This window comes from Dendrobates tinctorius, unplaced genomic scaffold (assembly GCF_039654945.1).
Source record: "Dendrobates tinctorius isolate UK_male_01 unplaced genomic scaffold, ASM3965494v1 ptg000186l, whole genome shotgun sequence".
NCBI classification, from domain to species: Eukaryota; Metazoa; Chordata; class Amphibia; order Anura; family Dendrobatidae; genus Dendrobates; species Dendrobates tinctorius.
This window is the reverse complement of record NW_027361853.1, coordinates 3,580,207-3,594,254: the sequence shown is the minus strand read 5'-3', so window position 1 is coordinate 3,594,254 and position 14,048 is coordinate 3,580,207. Positions and strand designations below refer to the sequence as shown.

Genomic DNA, 14,048 nt, shown 5'->3' with positions numbered 1-14,048 from the left:
AACTTTTTCAACGCAAAATTGGCTGGAATTGAGATCAGACGCCATGTCGCGTTTGGAGAGCCTCTGATGTGCCTAAACAGTGGAAACCCCCCACAAGTGACCCCATTTTGGAAACAAGACCCCCAAGGAACTTATCTAGGTGTGTGGTGAGAACTTTGAACCCCCAAGGGCTTCACAGAAGTTTATAACGTACAGACGTAAAATTAAAAAATCATATGTTTTCCACAAAAATGATCTTTTCCCCAATTTTTATTTTCCCAAGGGAAACAGGACCCCAAAGGTTATTGAGCAATTTGTTCTGAGTACGCTGATACCTGATATGTGGGGGGGGGACCACTGTTTCGGCACATGACAGAGCTCGGAAGGGAAGGAGCGCCGTTTGACATTTTCAGGGCAAAATTGGCTGGAATTGAGATCAGACACCATGTCGCGTTTGGAGAGCCCCTGATGTCCCTGAACAGTGGAAACCCCCCACAAGTGACCCCATTTTAGAAACTAGACCCCCAAAGAACTTATCTAGATGTGTGGTGAGCACTTTGAACCCCCAAGTGCTTCACAGAAGTTTATAACGCCAGGGCGTGAAAATAAAAAAATCATATATTTTCCAGAAACATGATCTTTTAATCCCCAATTATTTTATTTTACCAAGTTTAAAAGGAGAAATTGGACCCCAAAAGTTGTTGTCCAATTTGTCCTGAGTATGCTGATACCCCATATGTGGGAGTAAACTACTGTATGGGCACACGTCGGGGCTCGGAAAGGAAGTAGTGAGGTTTTGAAATGCAGACTTTGATGGAATGGTCTGTGGGTGTCATATCGCGTTTGGAGAGCCCCTGATGTGCCTAAACAGTGGAAACCCCCCACATGTGACTTCATTTTCGAAACTAGACCCCCCAAGGAATTATCTAGATGTGTGGTGAGCACTTTGAACCCCCAAGTGCTTCACAGAAGTTTATAACGTAGATCCATAAAAATACAAAAATCATTTTTTTCCACAAAAATGATTTTTTGCCCCCAATTTTTTATTTTACCAAGGGTAACTGGAGAAATCGGACCCCAAAAGTTGTTGTGCAATTTGTCCTGAGTAGGTTGATACCCCATATGTGGAGGTAAACCACTATTTGGGCGCATGGCAGAGCTTGGAAAGGAAGGAGCACTGTTTGACTTTTTCAATGCAGAATTGGCTGGAATTGAAATCTGATGCCATGTCACGTTTGGAGAGCACCTGATGTGCCTAAACAGTGGAAACCCCCCAATTCTAACTCCAACCCTAACCCCAACACACCCCTAACCCTAATCCCAACCCTAACCCTAGCCCTAACCCTAATGGGAAAATGGAAATAAATACATTTTTAAAATTGTATTATTTTTCCCTAACTAAGGGGATGATAAAGGGGGGTTTGATTTACTATTTATGGCGGGTTTTTATGTTTGGCAGCTGTCACACGCTAAAAGATGCTTTTTATTGCAAAAAATAATTTTTACATCACCACATTTTGAGAGCTATAATTTTTCCATATTTTGACCCACAGAGTCATGTGAGGTCTTATTTTTGGCAGGACGAGTTAACGTTCTTATTGGTACCATTTTCGGGCACATGACATTTTTTGATCGCTTTTAATTCTGATTTTTGGGATGCAGAATGAACAAAAACCATCAATTCATTAATTTCTTTTTTTGGGGGGGCGCTTACACCGTTTCACGTGTGGTAAAATTGATAAAGCAGTTTTATTCTTCGGGTTAGTACGATGACAGCGATACCTCATTTATATCATTTTTTTAAGTTTTGGTGCTTTTATACAATAAAAACAATTTTATATAAAAAATAATTATTTTTGCATCGCTTTATTCTGCGAGCTATAACTTTTTTATTTTTTCGCTGATGACGCTGTATGGCAGCTTGTTTTTTGCAGGACAAGATGATGTTTTCAGCGGTATCATGTTTATTTATATCCGTCCGTGTTATTGCAATTTTTGTTCGGCAGTATGATGATAAAGCATTGTTATTTGCCTTGTCTTTTTTTTTAAGGGGTTCACTAAAGGGGTTAACTAGTGGAACAGTTTTATAGGTCGGGTCGTTACTGACGCGGCTATACTAAATATGTGTACTTTTATTTATTTTATTTACAAAAAAAATGTATTAGGGAATATTTTTTTCTTTATTTATGAATTTTGTAAAAATTATTTTTACACTTTTTTTTACATTTTTTTAACTTTATTACATTGTCATAGGGTGGGTCATTATTATATAAAGTCAGATTGCTGATCTGACACTTTACACTGCACTGTGTCAGATCAGTGATCTGACAGGCAGCGCAGGCAGCTTCTCAGCGCCTGCTCTCATCCCCCGCGGCCATCTTGGATCCAGGGGCCTGCAGGGAGGAGGCCCTCGGAACAACCCGAACACATCACGTTGTTCTGAGGGTCTAAGGGAAGCACCCAGGGAGCCCCCTCCCTGCGTGATGCTTCCCGATGCCCCCGAAACACTGCGATCATGTTTGATCGGTGTTCCAGGGGTTAATGTGCCTGGAGCGGTCCGTGACTGTTCCTAAAACATAGTGCCGGGTGTCAGCTGTGATAATTAGCTGACACCCGACCGCGATCAGCTGCGCTCCCCCCGTGAGTGCAGCTGATCGCAATGACGAACTATCCCATCCATGGGCATTAAGGCCCAAGGCACATGGATGGGATAGTACGTCAAATGTCGGGAAGGGGTTAATAAATTAGTGATCTGTGTAAAAGTAAACAATGTCCAACCAATATATGAAATTGAACAATGCCTGCCAGCTCATTGCTCTGTCAATGTGTTTGGTAAACTATGACTGACCAATTCAACTCCCCCCGTTGTTTTCACATTTGAAATTGTGAATTTTTTCATGAACTCATAAGAATTTTTTTGTTTAGAATAGACATTTTTTAAAAAAATAAATAAAAAACTTTTTCCACTAAACAATTCAATCAAATTGCCCTTTTTTCAAAAATGTATTATGGTTTCACATACGTCTTTCTTTGGTGGCCTAACAGCTTGTATTGCTGATGCTTGCATGGTGGAAGAAAAGCTGATCTTTGGGATCCTGAAAAATGCAACAAAAAATGCAGCAAGAAAAGCAGACAAAAAGTCAGCAAAACCTGAGTTTTGTCTGTAGTTTTTTTTACTGCCAAGAGACTAAGTTTTGTCTACAGAAAAAAAGTTGCAAAAAAGCAACATGTGCACATAGTCTTATACTTGTATTACACTGTCGGCATCAGCTTTCCTAGGGATCGTGTGACATTATGTCACTCAATCTCTGTGGCCTATCAGTAGCCGCGTCATTCTCCCAACCTTCTGAGAAATCAAGGCACCCGGAGGAAGGGAACAAGCAGCTGCTGCTTCCTCCAGATGTCTACTACATCTGTAAAAGAAAAGAATGAAGCAAGCGCTGCCTGGCCCCAGGGATCGCGTAACATAACATGGTCAAGCAATCCTGGGTAGAGTCAGTGCTGACACCGCTGCCAGCACTGGAGGTGAGTACAAGGCTGGAATCACACTAGCATATGGCATCTGATGTGAGAGCATAGACTAACACTTGGCCGACTGCTATACGATATTTTATAGCATAGCACTCGGCCATGTTATACGGTAGTGTGACGCTGACTTTAGTGACATTATTTTATTGGGGGGAAACATAGGGATTCAGAAGGGGATGTCCAAATAGTGGAGAACCCCCTTTAAGATAGGAGAATGAAACCCTGTGCATAACATGTACCTGTGTAACTGACATCCTTTGCAAGCCTCATTTGTGTTCATTTTTTTACTCCCCCTCCATGAATTGGTAGGTTTTTGAGTGACTGTTTTCATTAATATTTTGCCCCCGTGCTGCCCCCGCCTTTATAATGGGGGTCTGCTGCATCTTGCTAGTGTATTTGCATGCTGACGTGGTGTTGGTTAGGATGTTTCTTTTTCTGGTATGTTTTTTTAATTAAAATATATATATACAAACACCGACGCTCCACTGGAAGTAGGTAGAATACGATAAATTGTGGGAAGCTGCTGGTGATTGAAAACAGGTTCTGTGTATGACCTGTATGTAATGTAAAAAATAATAATACTGATAATCACTGCGCTAACCCACTAAGGAATTTTCAGGAATTATTACCAAAAATTATGTTTACATAGATGTACTTACTACTGGTAAATGATCAAGCCTATTCAGTGTGGATCATTGATAGGATGATGTGGGTATCCTGCAGCGTTGTGGGATTGTATTTCCACCAGTAGAAATAAAAAAATAGGAAATAAATGGGCAGAGCTAGATAACAATGTTGTCATTACCTAGAAATGGAGGGGTTAATTGTACTTACTTGCTGGTGAGTAGATAAATGCTCTGCCAGGTTAGTGTAGACAACTTGATTTGAAAAACGTAGTACTAAGGGATGATGTACCCTGTATGACTTTTATTGGTAAATTCCCTTAAAATAAGTGAAATAGTGTTTATAAAACTCACTGTTCCCTTCCTGCTATCAATTTAATGGTCTCAAACACTATTTCACTTATTTTTAGGTAATGACAACATTGTTATCTAGCTCTGCCCATTTATTTCCTATTTTTTGATTTCTACTAGTGGAAATACAATCCCACAACGCTGCTGGATACCCACATCATCCTATCAATGATCCACACTGAATAGGCTTGATCATTTACCAGTAGTAAGTACATCTATGTATACATAATTTTTGGTAATAATTCCTGAAAATACCGTAGTGGGTTAGCGCGGTGATTATCAGTATTATTATGTTTTTTTAATTTATGTCCTTTGGTGAGCTGAACATAGCCTTATACCATGCTGTTTCCTGGGGATCGCATGACATTATGCCACGCTATCTCTGTAGCCAATCAGCGGCCGCGTCACTCTCCCGTCCTTCAAAAAAATAAGAGAAAAGAATGAAACCAGCACTGATTGGCCTCAGAAATCGCGTGACATAACACTGTCAAGCAATCCCGGGTAGAGCCAGTGCTGACATCGATGGAACGGTGTCAGCACTGGAGGCAAGTATAAGCGTTATTATTTTATTGGGGGGAAACATAGGGATTCAGAAGGGGATGTCCAAGTCGTGGACAACCCTCTTCTAGATAGGAGAATGAACCGAGTCACCAGGTATTTTGCGAAACCACCACAGTAATAATAGGTTAAACAGTAAAAAAAATGTTGTTCTACACTAGCACTGCTGAATAAAACTGATAACAATAGATAATATTGAGTTTTATTCATATCGTCACTATTAAATTGATGTCTTCATTATTGATGTTTGCTGGCTAATTTGAAACTATAATAAATTCTACACTTTTTAAGTGATCTGTGTGTACAGTCCAGAATACTGATATGAACATATTAACAGTATTTCCTGTAAAATTATACTAATTAGAATCACAATAATCTATTAAAGCCATTAACCGTAAAACAAAATCACAAATGCGCCCATCTTTATCACAAACGCTATTAAGAGGTCCCTATTTTCTACATTTCCAGACTATTTATATGTGGTTGGCAATCCTGGTGGACCCAGTAAAGATTTGTACTCAACTTCAATGTAACGGTCACTTTTAATATTATGTGAGGGATGGATAGTTATAATCATTTTTTTTTTGTTTTGTTTTTACAAAGACCATGTCAGTGACTACGGGTCATTTCTCCATTCCCAGTGAAAGTCATGACCTGCTGCTTCTCTTCTGGGGTAAAATAAAGGAGGCAATAATCTGAAATTGTGCAAACACCAGTCATAGAGCATGCTGTAAATGAAGGGGCTATTTCCTATGTTAAAAGTTATCACCTATCCAATGGATTGGTCCCTACAGGGTCGGACGGTCTGCCAAGGGCCCACCAGTAACATTGAATCTGCAGTCTCACTGTTTAGTTACATGCAGACTAGAGTTGAGTGACTTTGGTCGGATCGGGTTTCATGAAACAAAATTCATTTCAGATGAAACTGGTCCGACTAGGGCAAACAAAGACGGTGTTTCGTCCGAAACCCGACCCCAATGCAAGTCATTGGGAAATAAAAGTCGGCATTGAGCGGATGACATTCATGCACTCAATGCCGACTTTTATTTCCCATTGACTTGCATTGGCGTCGGGTTTCGGACGAAACTCCGACTTTTTTTGCCCTAGTCGCACCAGTTTAATCTGAAACGAATTTTGTTTCATGAAACCCGATCCAACCAAAGTCGCTCAACTCTAATGCAGACATTACACTAATCAAAATGTATCTGTTCTTCTATAATAATAATAATAATAATACTAATAACCTGGATAGTTTATAAATAATGAGAAACTGCCTTCATGTGCACATAGTGAATTAGGTGTATTTTGCCAATTACTATTCATGAGGGGAAAGGCAGTCCAGTGCACGGGGTCCACTGGGGGGATTCTCCTGTTATCTTTGCCTCGCTTGCCCACAACCAGTCCATTCAATCTCAATACGTGGCATGAATTGGCCCTCCAAGCCTTGGAGGTGCTGGCCTACCCTGCCGCTAGCGTCTTGTCAGAGCGGGCTTTTAGTGACGCTGGGTTCATAATAACTGATAGGCGCATCCGCCTGGCAACTGAAAATGCTGACAGGCTCACTCTTATCAAAATGAACAAGGCCTGGATTGGCCCAAACTCCTCAATACCACTGGATGACAGGAGCCGAACGTAAAGCCAATTCAAATGTTCCTTTTTTTTTTCTGGTGTATTCCCATGCACCCTTCCCACCTAAAAAAGGGTATATGGTTCAATTAGGGAATAGAATAGATGTAACCCTGATAAGGACTGTTGGATTTAGGTTGCAGCAGCAAGGACTGTAAGGCAATAATCCCTGACTTGTTGCCTCTAATACGCTATCCCTATTTTAATGACTGAAATACAAGTTTTATTGAAACTTTCCCACAAGAATGTGCATCAGTCCGATCAGCTCCACTTGCTTTATGACATCCTGCCTGCAGATCAGAGAAAATTTGCAAGATGACGGGTTTCCCTTAAAATATATAGAGACATACTGATGTATCATGTAGCTCCAACACCCAGGGCCCAGCTCTTATGTGGTCACCATCAGAAGCCATACTAATAGTAGGACTTTCCGGTTGCTTCGGTGCATCCCCCTGTTCTCATCCCTCTGCCAGATGCTTTACTAATCCTCACTAGTTCGGATAGAGAACAGATCAATGAGGGATGGATTGGGGAATCAGGGAGGAGGATGCAGAAAGCCCCTGACAGCTTGTGAAGTATCAAGATAGCCCCCAGAATCTCAGCTCCAAGCACCTTACACTATGGCACCCTATAGCCCCTTATTGTAATGGGTGATATTTCCCATCCATCGGCCATAACACAAGAAATGCACAGCTCCACACAGATCTGATGGATGCAGGCTGTATACAGGAGATGCAGGAATATGTACACACCCTGGGAAAACTAACGCAAATATGATCAGGCTGACATTCAATCGCATGATGGAAGATTCCCATTTACCTTCATCCTCCACTTCAGGATCAATGGACGGGTGTGTTTAGTGATTTCAGCACCAGGGCAGCGGACAGCGACTGATGGCAGCAGAGTAGGGTGTGAACAACAGCTAGAGCTGAGCAGAGGAGGGAGGGGGCGCAGGGAACAGCTGGTGGCAGGGGAAGAGTCACAGATTTGCAGGAGTGGAAGGAAAAAACACAGAACAGCCAAAGACAGGGAACAGCCAGTCTGTGCAGAGGAGGGAGGGTGCAGCAATGATTAGCATGGCCAGAAATAGGTAGCACTGGAAAAAACTCCAGTCAGTGTTACACAGAGACTTCACAGGATGCAGTGTGTACAGCACTAGGAGGAATGGGAAATGCAAGGGCAGACATGGAGGCAGAGGTGGACATATCATTGGTGGAACCTGTGCAGCTGCACAGGGGTCCAAGAGGAGACAGGGCCACTGCCCCTACAAAGCAGGCGGCATTGTGAATTATGAGTAGAGTTGAGCAAATTTATTTGGGTTGCCTCTTATTTGGCAAGCTATAGCGCTTACCAAATAAGTCATAGAGAGAACCTAGCTTCCTGGATCGCGCCGGCCGATCAGCTGATCGGTGCTGCAGCTGCATGTGTCGCGGCTGTGTGACAGTCACAACACATGCATGGCGGTAATAGTACCCCCCCTTACGTCCCTCCTTCTTACGTTTGTGTGTTGGGCTCTCCATGCATGTGCTGTGACTGTGACACAGCTGCGACACATGCAGCTGTGGCGCCGATCCGGCGCGATACACGGAGCCGGGTTCCCTCTACAGCTTATTCAGTAAGCGCTATAGCTTCACAAAAGGGGGTCTGCAATACCAAGACAGGTTATTACACTTGGGGTTATTTAGTTCGGAAAATCGAAAGCTAAGGGGTGATCTTATTACAATGTATAAATATATGCGGGGACAGTACAAAGACCTTTCTAATGATCTTTTTACTCTTAGACCTGTGATGGGGACAAGGGGGCATCCTCTACATCTGGAGGAAAGAAGGTTTAAGCATACTCACAGACGCGGATTCTTTACTGTAAGAGCAGTGAGATTATGGAACTCTCTGCCATATGATGTTGTAATGAGTGATTCCCTACTAAAATTTAAGAAGGGACTGGATGCCTTTCTTGAAAAGTATAATATTACAGGGTATATCCACTAGTTTCCTTAATATTGCATTGATCCAGGGAGCTAGTCTGATTGCTGTATGTGGAGTCGGGAAGGAATTTTTTTTCCCCAATGTAAAGCTTATTGTTTGCTACATGGGTTTTTTTGCCTTCCTCTGGATCAACATGTTAGGGCAAGTTAGGCTAGGATATGGGTTGAACTAGATGGACTTAAAGTCTTCCTTCAACCTTAATAACTATGCTACTATGTACAGTTGTGGCCAAAAGTATTGACACCCCGGCGATTTTGTCAGATAATACTCAGTTTCTTCCTGAAAATGATTGCAAACACAAATTCTTTGGTATTATCTTCATTTAATTTGTCTTAAATGAAAAAACACCAGAAGAATTGTCCTAAAGCCAAATTGGATATAATTCCACACCGAACATAAAAAAGAGGGTGGACGAAAGTATTGGCACTGTTCGAAATATCATGTGATCCGTCTCTAATTTGTGTAATTAACAGCACCTGTAACTTACCTGTGGCACCTAACAGGTGTTGGCAATAACTAAATCACACTTGCAGGCAGTTGACATGGATTAAAGTTGACTCAACCTCTGTCCTGTGTCCTTGTGTGTACCACATTGAGCATGGAGAAAAGAAAGAAGACCAAAGAAATGTCTGAGGACTTGAGAAACCAAATTGTGAGGAAGCATGAGCAATCTCAAGGCTACAAGTCCATCTCCAAAGACCTGAATGTTCCTGTGTCTACAGTGCGCAGTGTCATCAAGAAGTTTAAAGCCCATGGCACTGTGGCTAACCTCCCTAGATGTGGACGGAAAAGAAAAATTGACAAGAGATTTCAACGCAAGATTGTGCGGATGTTGGATAAAGAACCTCGACTAACATCCAAACAAGTTCAAGCTGCCCTGCAGTCCGAGGGTACAACGGTGTCAACCCGTACTATCCGTCGGCGTCTGAATGAAAAGGGACTGTATGGTAGGAGACCCAGGAAGACCCCACTTCTTACCCCGAGCAATAAAAAAGCCAGGCTGGAGTTTGCCAAAACTTGCCTGAAAAAGCCTAAAACATTTTGGAAGAATGTTTTCTGGTCAGATGAGACAAAAGTAGAGCTTTTTGGGCAAAGGCATCAACATAGAGTTTACAGGAGAAAAAAAAAGAGGCATTCAAAGAAAAGAACACGGTCCCTACAGTCAAACATGGCGGAGGTTCCCTGATGTTTTGGGGTTGCTTTGCTGCCTCTGGCACTGGACTGCTTGACCGTGTGCATGGCTTTATGAAGTCTGAAGGCTACCAACAAATTTTGCAGCATAATGTATGGCCCAGTGTGAGAAAGCTTGTTATGAGTGGTGGAAGGCACTAAAAAAATAAATAATTAAAGTGCCTTCGCCACTCGGGGTCCACCGTGCGGCAGATGGCAAAACCGCTGCTAAGGGAGGCAGAGCACTACAGTGGTAGTGTGCACAGGGTTGAACTGCACCTAGTGCACTAAAGCAAGCTCTGTTAGGACTCACAGAGCTGCACAAATAACATAAATACAAAAACGCTGAGTCTGAGTAACCTTCTCAGATACTCAGCGGCACACGTACGGTAGTCAATAATCGGAGTAGTTAAAAGACGTCACTACACCCGAGTGGACTTACCATTGTAGGACGTGTGCACGGCGTCGCAACTGCGAACGCCAAAATGACTGCAGGCGCAAATGCAGGACGCTGACTGCTGCAACAGGTGATGCTTGAGCGCGCTGGCACTAGCGCAATACTGGCTGTACCCAATCACTCACACAAACGTAATATCAGAGGGAAGGGGTTTCATAATAAGTCATTCACCAGACCAAGCATCCATCACCAAGCACACAGCAGCAAGTATAGAAAATACTAGAGCATGGCATAGCGGCCATGCGCACTTTTTATAGCGTACGGGACCTGCCAGAAATCTCCAGAGCCCTGAGCTGAACCAATGGAATCAGGAGCAGGACCTGAGCACCTGACTCCTGAACTCCAATGGGAGCTCATTCCATGAGCATGCTCAGAAGCTGGCTGAAAGGACTTAGCCTCTGGAGACAAATGTGAGGATCTGGATCTCTGCATATGTATGGCAGGACACAGATTCCTAACATTACCCCCCCCAAGGCCCCCTCCTCCCTGAGCCTTCAGGGCGAATACCCTGTGCCCTACGGTGGCATAGGGCTCAAACTCGTCCGAGGGCAAGCTTGGTGTCCCGGTAGGAGATACAGTAACCCGAGATACCTGGAAGGCATCAGAGGAATCAAGGTCACCAGGTTTCAAGAGGGACACTTGGGAGATAGTAAGAGCAGGAGTGACAGGGGCACGCCGCCGCGTGTCGGCAGATGTCACCACCCGCTGCCTAAGAGGGTTAGGCTGAGCACATAAGGTTCAAGCCTGAATAAATTTTTTTATGTCCCGAGCTCTATGGGGCCACCAATACGCACCAGCCAATAGTTTTGAGACCTGCATATAGCCCCGATGGTGGTGCGTGTTAGGCGCATGCGCCCAGGCGAGCACCTGAGCCCTAAGATGAGGAGGGACAAAGGTCTCGATAACCGGTCCAGACTCTAACCTTTGCGGGGGAGCGGCTTCCAGAGAAACCGCATCGACATGATGACAACCGCAGATGGATTCTTGTTCAGAGTCTGGATTAACGTTGGTACGAGACACCTCCATGGGCTCAGGAGGTAGAACCTCTGGCTCGTCTAGCTCAAGGGGAACGAAAAATTTGGGAGCCAAAACGGATTTGCGCTTGGAGTGAGCCCGCTCCATACCGCGCTCCGAAAAATGGAGGTCGATACGTGAGGAGACTGAGATTAGCTCCTCCAAGCTGGTGGGTATCTCTCTAGTTGAGAGAGCATCTTTCACATGCTCCGCTAGACCTCGCCAAAAAACGGGGATTAGGGCTTTGTCGGACCATTCCAACTCGGACGCCAGTGTCCGAAAACAGACGGCGTACTGGCTGACCGAGAGTGACCCCTGAGTAAGGGCGAGTAACTGCAGGGACGTATCATGCGTGACCCGAGGACCGAGAAAAACTTGCCTGATGGCAGTTAGCAGGTTAGCAACGGTCCGAATCTCAGGGTCGCCACGCTCCCACAGAGGCGTAGCCCATTCCAGCGCCTTGCCCAACAGTAGGGAGATAACAAAAGCCACCTTAGCCCGCTCCGTAGGGAATTGTGCTGCCAGCAGCTCTAGGTGTATCGAGCACTGGCTGATAAAACCCCTACAGGAGGCGCCATCCCCAGCATATTTATCGGGCAACGGGAGGTGGGTAACTGTCGGCGCAAGGGTGGACATGGACATACGCCCTACCGCATCCGTGAGTGCCTGGACGGCAGCATCTGTAGCCTGCGCAGCTGCGAGAGACCTCTCCAGGGTAGCAAGACGAGCCTCGAGCTGACGCACAAGCTGTAACAGCTGCTGCTGATCTGCCATCTCTTAGCCAGACCCTGGCGCTAGTATTATGTTATGAGTGGCGGAAGGCACTAAAAAAATAAATAATTAAAGTGCCTTCGCCACTCGGGGTCCACCGTGCGGCAGATGGCAAAACCGCTGCTAAGGGAGGCAGAGCACTACAGTGGTAGTGTGCACAGGGTTGAACTGCACCTAGTGCACTAAAGCAAGCTCTGTTAGGACTCACAGAGCTGCACAAATAACATAAATACAAAAACACTGAGTCTGAGTAACTTTCTCAGATACTCAGCGGCACACGTACGGTAGTCAATAATCGGAGTAGTTAAAAGACGTCACTACACCCGAGTGGACTTACCGTTGTAGGACGTGTGCACGGCGTCGCAACTGCGAACGCCAAAATGACTGCAGGCGCAAATGCAGGACGCTGACTGCTGCAACAGGTGATGCTTGAGCGCGCTGGCACTAGCGCAATACTGGCTGTACCCAATCACTCACACAAACGTAATATCAGAGGGAAGGGGTTTCATAATAAGTCATTCACCAGACCAAGCATCCATCACCAAGCACACAGCAGCAAGTATAGAAAATACTAGCGCATGGCATAGCGGCCATGCGCACTTTTTAGAGCGTACGGGACCTACCAGAAATCTCCAGAGCCCTGAGCTGAACCAATGGAATCAGGAGCAGGACCTGAGCCCCTGACTCCTGAACTCCAATGGGAGCTCATTCCATGAGCATGCTCAGAAGCTGGCTGAAAGGACTTAGCCTCTGGAGACAAATGTGAGGATCTGGATCTCTGCATATGTATGGCAGGACACAGATTCCTAACAAAGCTGGGTCTCCCTCAGAGGTCATGGGTCTTCCAGCTGGACAATGACCCAAAACACACTTCAAAATGCACTAGAAAATGGTTTGAGAGAAAGCACTGGAGACTTCTAAGGTGGCCAGCAATGAGTCCAGACCTGAATCCCATAGAACACCTGTGGAGAGATCTAAAAATGGCAGTTTGGAGAAGGCACCCTTCAAATATCAGGGACCTGGAGCAGTTTGCCAAAGAAGAATGGTCTAAAATTCCAGCAGAGCATTGTAAGAAACTCATTGATGGTTACCGGAAGTGGTTGGTCGCAGTTATTTTGGCTAAAGGTTGTGCAAGCAAGTATTAGGTTGAGGGTGCCAATACTTTTGTCTGGCCCATTTTTGGAGTTTTGTGTGAAATGATCAATGTTTTGCTTTTTGCTGCATTCTCTTTTGTGTTTTTTCATTTAAGACAAATTAAATGAAGATAATAATACCAAAGAATTTGTGTTTGCAATCATTTTCAGGAAGAAACTGAGTATTATCTGACAGAATTGCAGGGGTGTCAATACTTTTGGCCACAACTGTATGTTACTATTGGACAGCGAAGGGCCCATATATTGTTCTTTCACAGAGGCCCTCTTCCGTCTGTGTCCACCAGTGCATTTTCTGACAGTAAGGGTAACTATCAGGACTAAGTCAGTAAAAGCAGCCACCTTCATTCTGACATATAACTACATACACTGTGCGGAGTCTTGGTATAATTGCAATATGGCTTCCCAGAGTCCCGAAAAATAAATCTGCCTCATAGAGAAAATATGCTTTGAAGATCTGGCCAGGGATGAGACTAGTTTGGCACCAGCCTTGGCCATCTCATCCCAGTGCTGCTGAAGGTTATTGAGAGGTCACTCCTTATGTATTTGTGAGGAGCGGTGCCGGACTAGTCTCCTCTCCGCCCATTATCCCCAACCTGATCACCAAAATATATTTTCTCTGAAACACCAGACCATTTCAGAGAATATTATACTTGGTCGTAATCATTTTGTTCAGGTGGTATTTGAGCAGTGTTATGAAACCTAGAGTGGACCCACTGGATCGCGGTGCCGACTGACCCTGGGTGAGCTGGCCAGGTGGAACCGACCCCTATACAGGGACCATTAGGGGCAGGCCCAGGAGAAGGTATACCGCAATAGCTAGTGTCAGAGGAA

At 44.4% G+C, this 14,048-nt stretch overlaps 1 protein-coding gene across 4 annotated transcripts in view; it reads right to left on the bottom strand.

Moving 5' to 3' along the window:
• Window positions 1–14,048, bottom strand: part of CCDC177 (coiled-coil domain containing 177) — a 246,816-nt gene that overhangs the window by 59,179 nt on the left and 173,589 nt on the right. The window contains exon 1 of one of the 4 annotated variants that reach the window (XR_012221485.1): window positions 7,485–7,634. The exons of 2 other annotated variants lie outside the window; for them this stretch is intronic. The gene's annotated coding sequence lies outside the window, so the exon portion shown is untranslated. Of the gene's footprint in view, window positions 1–7,484; window positions 7,635–14,048 lie in introns of those variants that run through there. One more of the 4 variants, XM_073552157.1, reaches the window with a different exon arrangement.